Genomic DNA, 8,562 nt, shown 5'->3' on the forward strand with positions numbered 1-8,562 from the left:
CTGACAATCATGCTGGCCCCGTTTGCTTACGTTCGTTCTTTAGGAATTCTTTATCATTGACAGCGATTGCCAAAGAGCTCCTCAACTGTTTAAACGCTGTGTCAGTCGGCCGATTCTGTTCGTGCAGCTCCTGAACTGAAGTTGTTAAGACAGGTGCCTAGTATTAAACCTTTAGAAATATACTTCTACATAACTCTTCCGCCCATCCGCCAACCCAGAGTCCCTCTCCCAGGGCAGGTCATCCGCCAGGGTGACCGAGGCCGTTCCAGTCCCACCGCAAGGCCTGAAGCCAGTCTGGAAAGGATCCAAACCATCCATCCAGGAATCCCTGGGGGGTCGGGAGCAGGGCGCTCCACCCTTGCCCCACCTACACTGGCTCCCAGTCTGGTGCTGGTCTTGACTTCTGTAGCACTGTGAGGCCTGGGAAGGCCTGCCGACTCCCTTCGGAGACCGAGCGGAGGCCATCTCCCGAGGCCCTGCTTCAGGTAAGAGCAGGTGGGGGGTCAACCTGAGAAAGGACCTTCTCAGTTGTGGCTCCAAAACTCGGGAACTCTCTGCCCAGCGACACTTCTCTGTCTCTTCCTGTCTTCCACCAGCGGGTGAGGAGGACTTCTTTGTTTCATCCGGGCGTTCCCTCCAGGAGCCTGCCTTCCTGCCTAGATTTTAATTACTATTTTATGCGCTTTTAATGTGCACTTTGATTGGGGTGAGTTCTTTTTATTCATTGGTTTAGTGAGACATTTTTATACTGTTTTATTTTAACCGCTGTCTGCCTCGGTGGCCCTCATTGGGAAGAAAGGGGGCATACGAATTTTGTAGATAAATACATTTAAATTAAAGAGCTTGAGAATATTTTAACTCATGAGTGCACACTGGACAGTAAATGTGTGTGTGTGTTTGTAATGTGCCGTCAGGTCACAGCCGACTTACGGCGACCCCAGCAAGAGGCTTCCGAGGCAAGGGATGAAGCAGAGGTGGTTTGCCATCGCCTGCCTCTGCAAGGTCTGTCTTGGGGGTCTGCCATCCAAGTACCAACCCTGCTTAGCTTCCCAGATCTGATGAGATTGGGCTATACTAAACCATCCCATATGCCCATAGACATGCAACTACTTCAAAAAACCCATACCAAAAGGGAGGTTTTAAAGAACTATGAAGAAGAAGGAGGAGGAGGAGGAGGAGGAGAAGAAGAAGGAGAAGAAGAAGGAGGAGGAGAAGGAGAAGAAGGAGAAGAGTTGGCTTTTATATGCCGACTTTCTCTACCACTTAAGGGAGACTCAAACCGGCTTTCAGTCACCTTCCCTTCCCCTCCCCACAACAAACACCCTGTGAGGTAGGTGGGGATGACAAAGCTCTAAGAGAACTATAACTTGCCCAAGGTCACCCAGCTGGCTTCATGTGTAGGAGTGGGGAAACAAATCCAGTTCACCAGATTAGCCTCTGCCGCTCATGTGGAGGAGTGGGGAATCAAAATTGGTTCTCCTGATTAAAGTCCACCACTCCAAAGTGCCTTCAAGTCGCATCTGACTTATGGCCACCCCTCATGGGTTTTCAAGGCAAAAGACAAACAGAGGTGGTTTGCCATGCCCTGCCTCTGCGTAGCAACCCTCAACTTCCCTGGTGGTCTCCCATCCAAGTACCAACCGGGTCCCACCCTGCTTAGCGTCCGAGGTATGGCGAGCTCAGGCCAGCCTGGGCCAGCCAAGTTAGGGCTTTTAAGAATTAGCAGTATCCGATTTGGTCATACCCTATGCACAATCGTTGTATTAGCAAAAAGTGTGTCCCTCACAGGGTTGGGGGAAAACTCAAATGAGTTCCATTTGGGGAGCTCCTCAGCTCATGTTGTAAATCTGCTAAACGGCTGGTTCTGCTCGGCCGCAGGGGGGTTCGACAAATCTTGCTTTCATTAAATCTATGAACATCAATAACTCAGTGACTTCCCTGAGAACTAGTAACAGGCCCTGCCAAAGACCTTTAGAAATTATATGCAAAATAGGCACTTTGCTACAACAAAGAGCACAATGCAGATTCCATTATCAGTTTTGCATTGGTCGTTTATGCATGGGAGTTTTACCTTGGGCTTGATGCTCGCTCATCCCACACTTTTCTGTTGCGAATGCTGAAAATGCTATGCACCAGCACAATCACCATGCTCCAGTCCTGAAGTGTGAATCCCTGCCCCTTGAAAACGCTGCTTAGTTATTGGCTGCAGTGCTTACTGTGAGAAAAACATCTAGTTCCCCTCTCCCCCCACCCGGAGAAACCCAAGTGCCGTGTTAAAAGGCATTTCACAAAAAGGAGTCCTTTTAAAGGAATAGAATTTTTTTGGGGGGGGGACCCAAGTGTTGTTTTAAAATCCATTTTTTTTGGGTGACAAATCTACTCAGAAAGAACTCTGGCTGGGAGATGAAAAATCAGGAAGCATTTGAGTCCCCGCCCCTTGAAACACTGCTTTGTAATTGGCTGTAGTGCTTACTGTAAAATAAGTCATCCCCCCGAGCTCCCGTGTCCCACGCTTTGGCTTATGCAAGGGAGAGGAGGAGGATTTGTCCCGGGCTGATCTCAGGAGAGATTGAAGAATCAGGATTTAACAGCAATGGGAAGACCCAGGATTTGCGAGGGCTGGCTGTGAGGTCATCTCTGAGGGACGGAAAACTCATGCATAACTCTAAGGAACAACCGAGTCAGTCTGGGGTGGGGGGTGAATGTGAGTCCAAGTACCCATGCATAAAGGACCATTGATAGATGGCACATTTACAGAAGGAGAGAACAGGACTCAAACCATATCGAAGACTTGCTTGGGGAGGATGACGAGGTAGGCAGTGAAGATGAACTTACTCTTAGAAAAAATCACTACCATTATGGCAATGCTGAGCAGGGATATCACCCCACAGACGAGATAAGTAATCTTGTAATCTGATGGCTTCTTTGGTTCCTCTTTCTCTCCTGCCTTTGCCTCTGCCTTTGCTGGTTCTGCTTTCCCCTTTGCTGGTTCTGCTTTTCCCTTTGCTGGTTCTGCTTTTCCCTTGGGGGCCATGGCTTGAAAGACAAAGAGGAAAGGATGCCCATGAAGGTTACACAGCACAGGAGAAAACCACCACAGGACCACAATCTAATTGCTTCCATGAACGCATGAAGCTGCCTCATACTGAATCAGATCCTTGGTCCATTGAGGTCAGTATTGTCTGCTCAGACTGGCAGCAGCTGTCCAGGGACTCAGGCAGAGGTCTTTCTCACATCACCTAATGCCAGATTCTGGAGATGTTGGGGACTGAACCGGGGACCTTCTGCATCCCAAGTAGATGCCCTACCACTGAGCCACGACCCCTCCCTTCTGATTCCAGAGTCCTGCCAGGAGAGCACTGGAAAGTGTGAGCATTCACTGGCTGCTGTTCCAGGGACCACTTCTGCCTGTGTGAGCCTGGTGCCCCCACTGAAGATGTCCTGCTCTGCCTGCTGCACTAAGAGGGCTGGAATTGGCAGGTTTGTGAGATGGGTGGGGTCTTTTAAGACACGGCCCCCAGACTGTGGAACTCCCTGCCCCATTGGGGTAGTTTCAGGAGAGCTTTCATGGTCTGCAGTAGGAGCAAGGTTCGAGTCTAGCAGCACCTCAAAGACCAACGTTGGGGGTACAAGCTAGAATGGCCCAGGCAAGCAGAGAATCGAGTTGGGCAGCTGCAGAGCCTGCCCCAAGCCTGTGTCTTGAAAATGGGGCTGGGGGGAGCCCCCAGCACAGATGAGCCAGTGAAGGGCCCCGCTGGGGTGCCAGGGGGGTGGGCGCTAGAGGAAACATTCAGGATCTACTCAGCCTGCCTCAGCACAGGATCAGAAGAGGGCTCCCTCTTGTTGGTCCCACTGCTGCTCCCCTCCAGGGCTCCTTCCCCTGATTCCTTTCAGAGAGTCTGCTTGATGCGGGAGGCCTGCTGTAGCCCCCATCCTGGTCTCCCGCAGCCTCTGGCCTGCCTGGCCCACTCCCTTTGTCCTCTCCACAGGGCGCATGCGCAGCCCATTATTGCCTGCCAGAGGCCTGCTGATTGGCTGCCCCTTTGCACACTGGGAGCTGAGAGGGATGGTGGGCTGTGAAGGGGGCACAAAGGGGGGCTGTGCCTGGAGAGTCCCTTGGCCAGGGGAGGGGGCAGGGGCTGGATCACCCCTCCCAGCTTCTTCTTCACGGCCCACTCTGGCTTCCCCTTCACCATCACAGGTTGCAGGACAAACGTGTGAACAGCTGCTTTGTACAAAGTCAACGTGGCCCCTCCTAGCAGGAGCCACACAGGCGGCCCCCCTTTAACAAATGAACCCAGAACTGCCTGAGTAGAATATGTGACATAATCCCACGCCCCGTTCTCCCCACCCCGCTCCCAGCCAGGTACTGCTTCCTGATGACTGCGATCTGTGATGGGGAGGGGCTGTGGCTCAGTGGTGGAGACTCTGCTTGACATGCAGAAGGTCCCAGGTTCAATCTCCAGCATCTCCAGTTGGAAAGATCAGGGAGCAGATGATGCGGAAGACCTCCACTTGAAACCCAGGAGAGCAGCTGCCGGTCTGAGTAGAGAATACCGACCTTGATGGGCCAATCGTCTGATTCAGTAGAAGGCAGCTTCATGTATTCACATATATGTCCCTTTTGGAGGAGGGGTTATGGCTCAGTGGAAGAGCCTCCGCTTTGCATGAAGAAGGTCCCAGGTTCCGTCCCCAACATCTCCAGTTAAAAGGACCAGGCAGGAGGTGACGTGAAATACCCTGAGACGCTGGAGAGCTGCTGCCGGTCTGAGTAGACAATACTGCCCTTGATGGGCCAATCATCTGATTCAGTAGAAGGCAGCTTCTTGTGATATTCTAAGAAGCTGCTGCCATGGTGGGGATGGGACCAACTGAGCAGGCCCTTCAGAGAACCAGCTGGGCACCAGGACAACAATCAGGTGGCACTGGGGAAGGACTCCTGGCATTAGTCCCTGCTCCCTTACATGTAGACCATGGATGAGGTAGCTGGCCCACCCACTCTCCCGACGGGCCATTTTCCAGTGGCCACAGCTGTGTATGTAGAATCAGAATAAACCATCCAAAAACAGGGTAGCCATGTTGGTCTGCAGTAGATTTGAGCCCGGTAGCTCCTTAGAGACCCAGAAGACGTTAGGGTATTGTTGTGATTGAGTAACCTCATTCAGACACGCAGACTACACGCATACCCACAGAAGCCGCTTTTCAGTGGCCTGGGGAGGCCCACCCCTCGCTTCCACTGCCTGCCCCTCACACGTGGAACAGGTCCCTCGAAGGAAGCAGGGGCGAACTCCGGCTTACTACCTGGGCGTCCAGATAGAACCAGTGCCGAGTCCACCCATGCCTTTCCTTAAACAGGGTTGGCCCCACTGCCGAAAAACTGGCTGAGCAGTCAAGGTGGTGGCAGGATTGCGAGGGGGGCACCCTTGACGGGAGAGGAGTCCCCACGTTCTCCTGCAAGGCTACAGAGGAGGTGGCCTCCCCCTTTCCTTTAGCACCAAGCAGGCACACTCACATTCCAATGTGTGATAAGGGAACACTCCAACAGCCCCCCTCCCACCTATTCCTCCCCTTCAGTAAGTTTAGGTTCCCCCTGCAAGGGAACAATAGAGTCTCATTGTCTATTTTAGCAATGCTCCCACCCGCGCTGTAGAAACTATGACGTTGCAGTGACAAGCTACATCGGATGTTATTGGAATGTCAAATGTCTATAAAACCTCTTGCATTGTCCCTCCCCGTGTGTGACCGGATTGCAGAGCTCATCGTCTGATTTCTGGGATCACCCGGTTCTGACGTATTGGCCAATAAAGCAAGCTGTGTCAGCTCAACCCAACCTCCTGTCCTCATTTACTTCATTGGACTCTATGTTAATGGGGGGACACATCACATCAGTATAAGCTTCTGAGAGCCGTCTGACAAAGGGAGCTTTGACTCTCAAAAGGTCATACCCCGGAAACCTTGGGGTCTAACACAGTATATACTATAAGAACATAAGAACATAAGAAAGGCCCTGCTGGATCAGACCAAGGCCCATCAAGTCCAGCAGTCTGTTCACACAGTGGCCAACCAGGGGCCTCTAGGAAGCCACAAACAAGACGAGTGCAGTAGCACCATCCTGCCTGTGTTCCACCGCGCCCAAAATAATAGGCATGCTCCTCTGATACTAGAGAGAATAGGTATGCAGCATGACCAGTATCCATTCTAACTAATAACCATGAATACCCCTCTCCTCCATGAATATGTCCACTCCCCTCTTAAAGCCCTCCAAGCTGGCAGCCATCACCACATCCTGGGGCAGGGAGTTCCACGATGTAACTATGCGTTGTGTGAAAAAATACTTCCTTTTACCTGTTTTGAATCTCTCACCCTCCAGCTTTAGCAGATGACCCCATGTTCTAGTATTATGGGAGAGGGAGAAAAACTTCTCCCTGTTACCCTCTCTCCAAACCATGCATAATTTTATAGACCTCTATCATGTCTCCCCTTAGCCGCCTTCTTTCCAAGCTAAACAGCCCTAAGCGTTTAAACTATGTTTTAAAAAATGTTATCCCGGCTAGATTGCACCTCAGACCTCCCGTTTTGGCTTGGAAATGCTTTGGAAGCGCCAGACATCTGTTTCCCCCCAAAATGCCTATACCACGATGTATTTCCTTATGTCGTTTCAAAACCGGCAATCCAAGGGGTGCATTCAGTTACACACGCTATTCAGTTCTCCTCCCCTCTTTTCGCAACACCCAATGAAAAGACTTTCTCCTCTCACCACCTTCCCCCTCCCCTCCCGTTTGCATCCACCAATCTTTACTGCTACTAAATCCCCCCCCCCCAATAAGTGCTTGTGTTCTTCCAAAGGAACACGGGAACACTGGGGCATTAGACCAACCATTTTGGGTTTTGTAAACGGTTCGTGGGCTTGAGGGGGAAGGAATGCAGAGGAGGGCGAGGGCTGGAAAAGTAGTGAAATTGCTGCGAGCGGCAGATGGGGGAGGAGGAAGCAGCAGGAGGAGGAAGGGAAAAAGACTGAGGGATAGAGCGCCCCCCCGCCCCCCCCACAAGTCTCTCCTGCCGGCACAATGTTTCTCCCCGCCTGTTCCTCTCTTTCTCCTGCTGCCGGGGTTGAGTATGCCTCCCTGCTCTCAAAATGTTTTTTTTAATGTGCTTATCCAAGCGATAAAATGCAACATCGTTGCACCAACGTCCGCAAAGATGGCAGTTCTGTGATCAGCTCTGTGCAAGGAACGGCTCATTTTGGTTTATTGGGGGAGGGGATGCCTGCATTGGATGTGATTAGGGTTTCCCTGCCGTGCAAATGAGGGAATTCTTAATGGCGTACAGCGCTCCCTCAGAGTAATAATATTGTGCATGCGTGAAAAAAAGAAAGGGGAGGGGAGGTGGAGAAGCATCAGCGACGTAAACATGACGCGGTGCTCCCCCACGCTCCTCCTCTCAATGGTGCGATATGACGATATGACAATAAACCGTCTTGGGAGCAGTCTTCACAGGCACAGTGTGATTGGAAATGAAGAATACGCATCCAAAACACACACACTGAGCACGATGATACTCTGCTGTAAATTGTTGGTGCGTTAAGCCTTCTCGTTGGTCTCTAAGATGCTCCTGGATTCCCTAACAGAGATATCCCTGTCAGCGTAAAAGGGGAAAGAGTGGGCTCGCAAGTCAAGATCTGCTCTGAGCATAAAAACATTGATGGCCGTTCTCGGTCGTTCAAGAATATTGTTTTTATTTATTTATTTACTTTGAAAATTGCTGTGCTGCGTAGGGTTGCCAACCTCCAGGTACCAGCTGGAGATCTCCTGCTATTACAACTGATCTCCAGCCAATAGAGATCAGTTCCCCTGGAGAAAATGGTTGTTTGGTATTTGGACTCTATGGCATTGAAGTCCCTCCCCTCCCCAAACCCCACCCTCCTCAGGCTCCACCCCAAAAGCTCCTGCTGCTGGTGAAGGGGGACCTGGCAACCCTAGTGCTACGTCTCCAGGAAACCTGGAGCATCAGGCAGCATAAAATCAATGGAAGTTGCAAAAATAATTAAAAACCCATCGTCAGGCCTTATGCAGCTTCAAAAGTGACTCTTGAAACAGTTCTCAGCAGGCTAGACGCTGATTTGAAAAACGTTGCTTCTAAGACCTTACTTTAAAGCCTGGGTTGAAAGAAACATTTTGGCCTTGCGCCTAAAAGGAAGCAACATAGGTGCCAGCCAAGCATCAAGGGGAATGGCATTCCTCAGGCAAGGGGCCACCACTGGAAAAGCACAGTCTGGTTGCTACCTGCCTCCCTTCTTCATTTGGGCTGCAGAGAGCTGGGCTTGGGAACAGGAGCTGAGCTGATGGGTGGGTTAGTGCGGGAGGAAACAGTCCTTCAGGCACCCTGGCCCTGAGTGACTTATGGCTTGAAAGGAATGAAATGGCATGTTGAAGGGTGCCTGGAAACAGATGGGTGAGAGATCCATCACAATGACCAGTAAATGGAACCTCCATACTCAGAGGCACTCAACCTCTGAAGGAGTTGCTAGGAGCAGGCAGCAGTGGAGGACGGGCGCCTTAATGC

This window comes from Euleptes europaea, chromosome 9 (genome assembly GCF_029931775.1).
Source record: "Euleptes europaea isolate rEulEur1 chromosome 9, rEulEur1.hap1, whole genome shotgun sequence".
NCBI classification, from domain to species: domain Eukaryota; kingdom Metazoa; phylum Chordata; class Lepidosauria; order Squamata; family Sphaerodactylidae; genus Euleptes; species Euleptes europaea.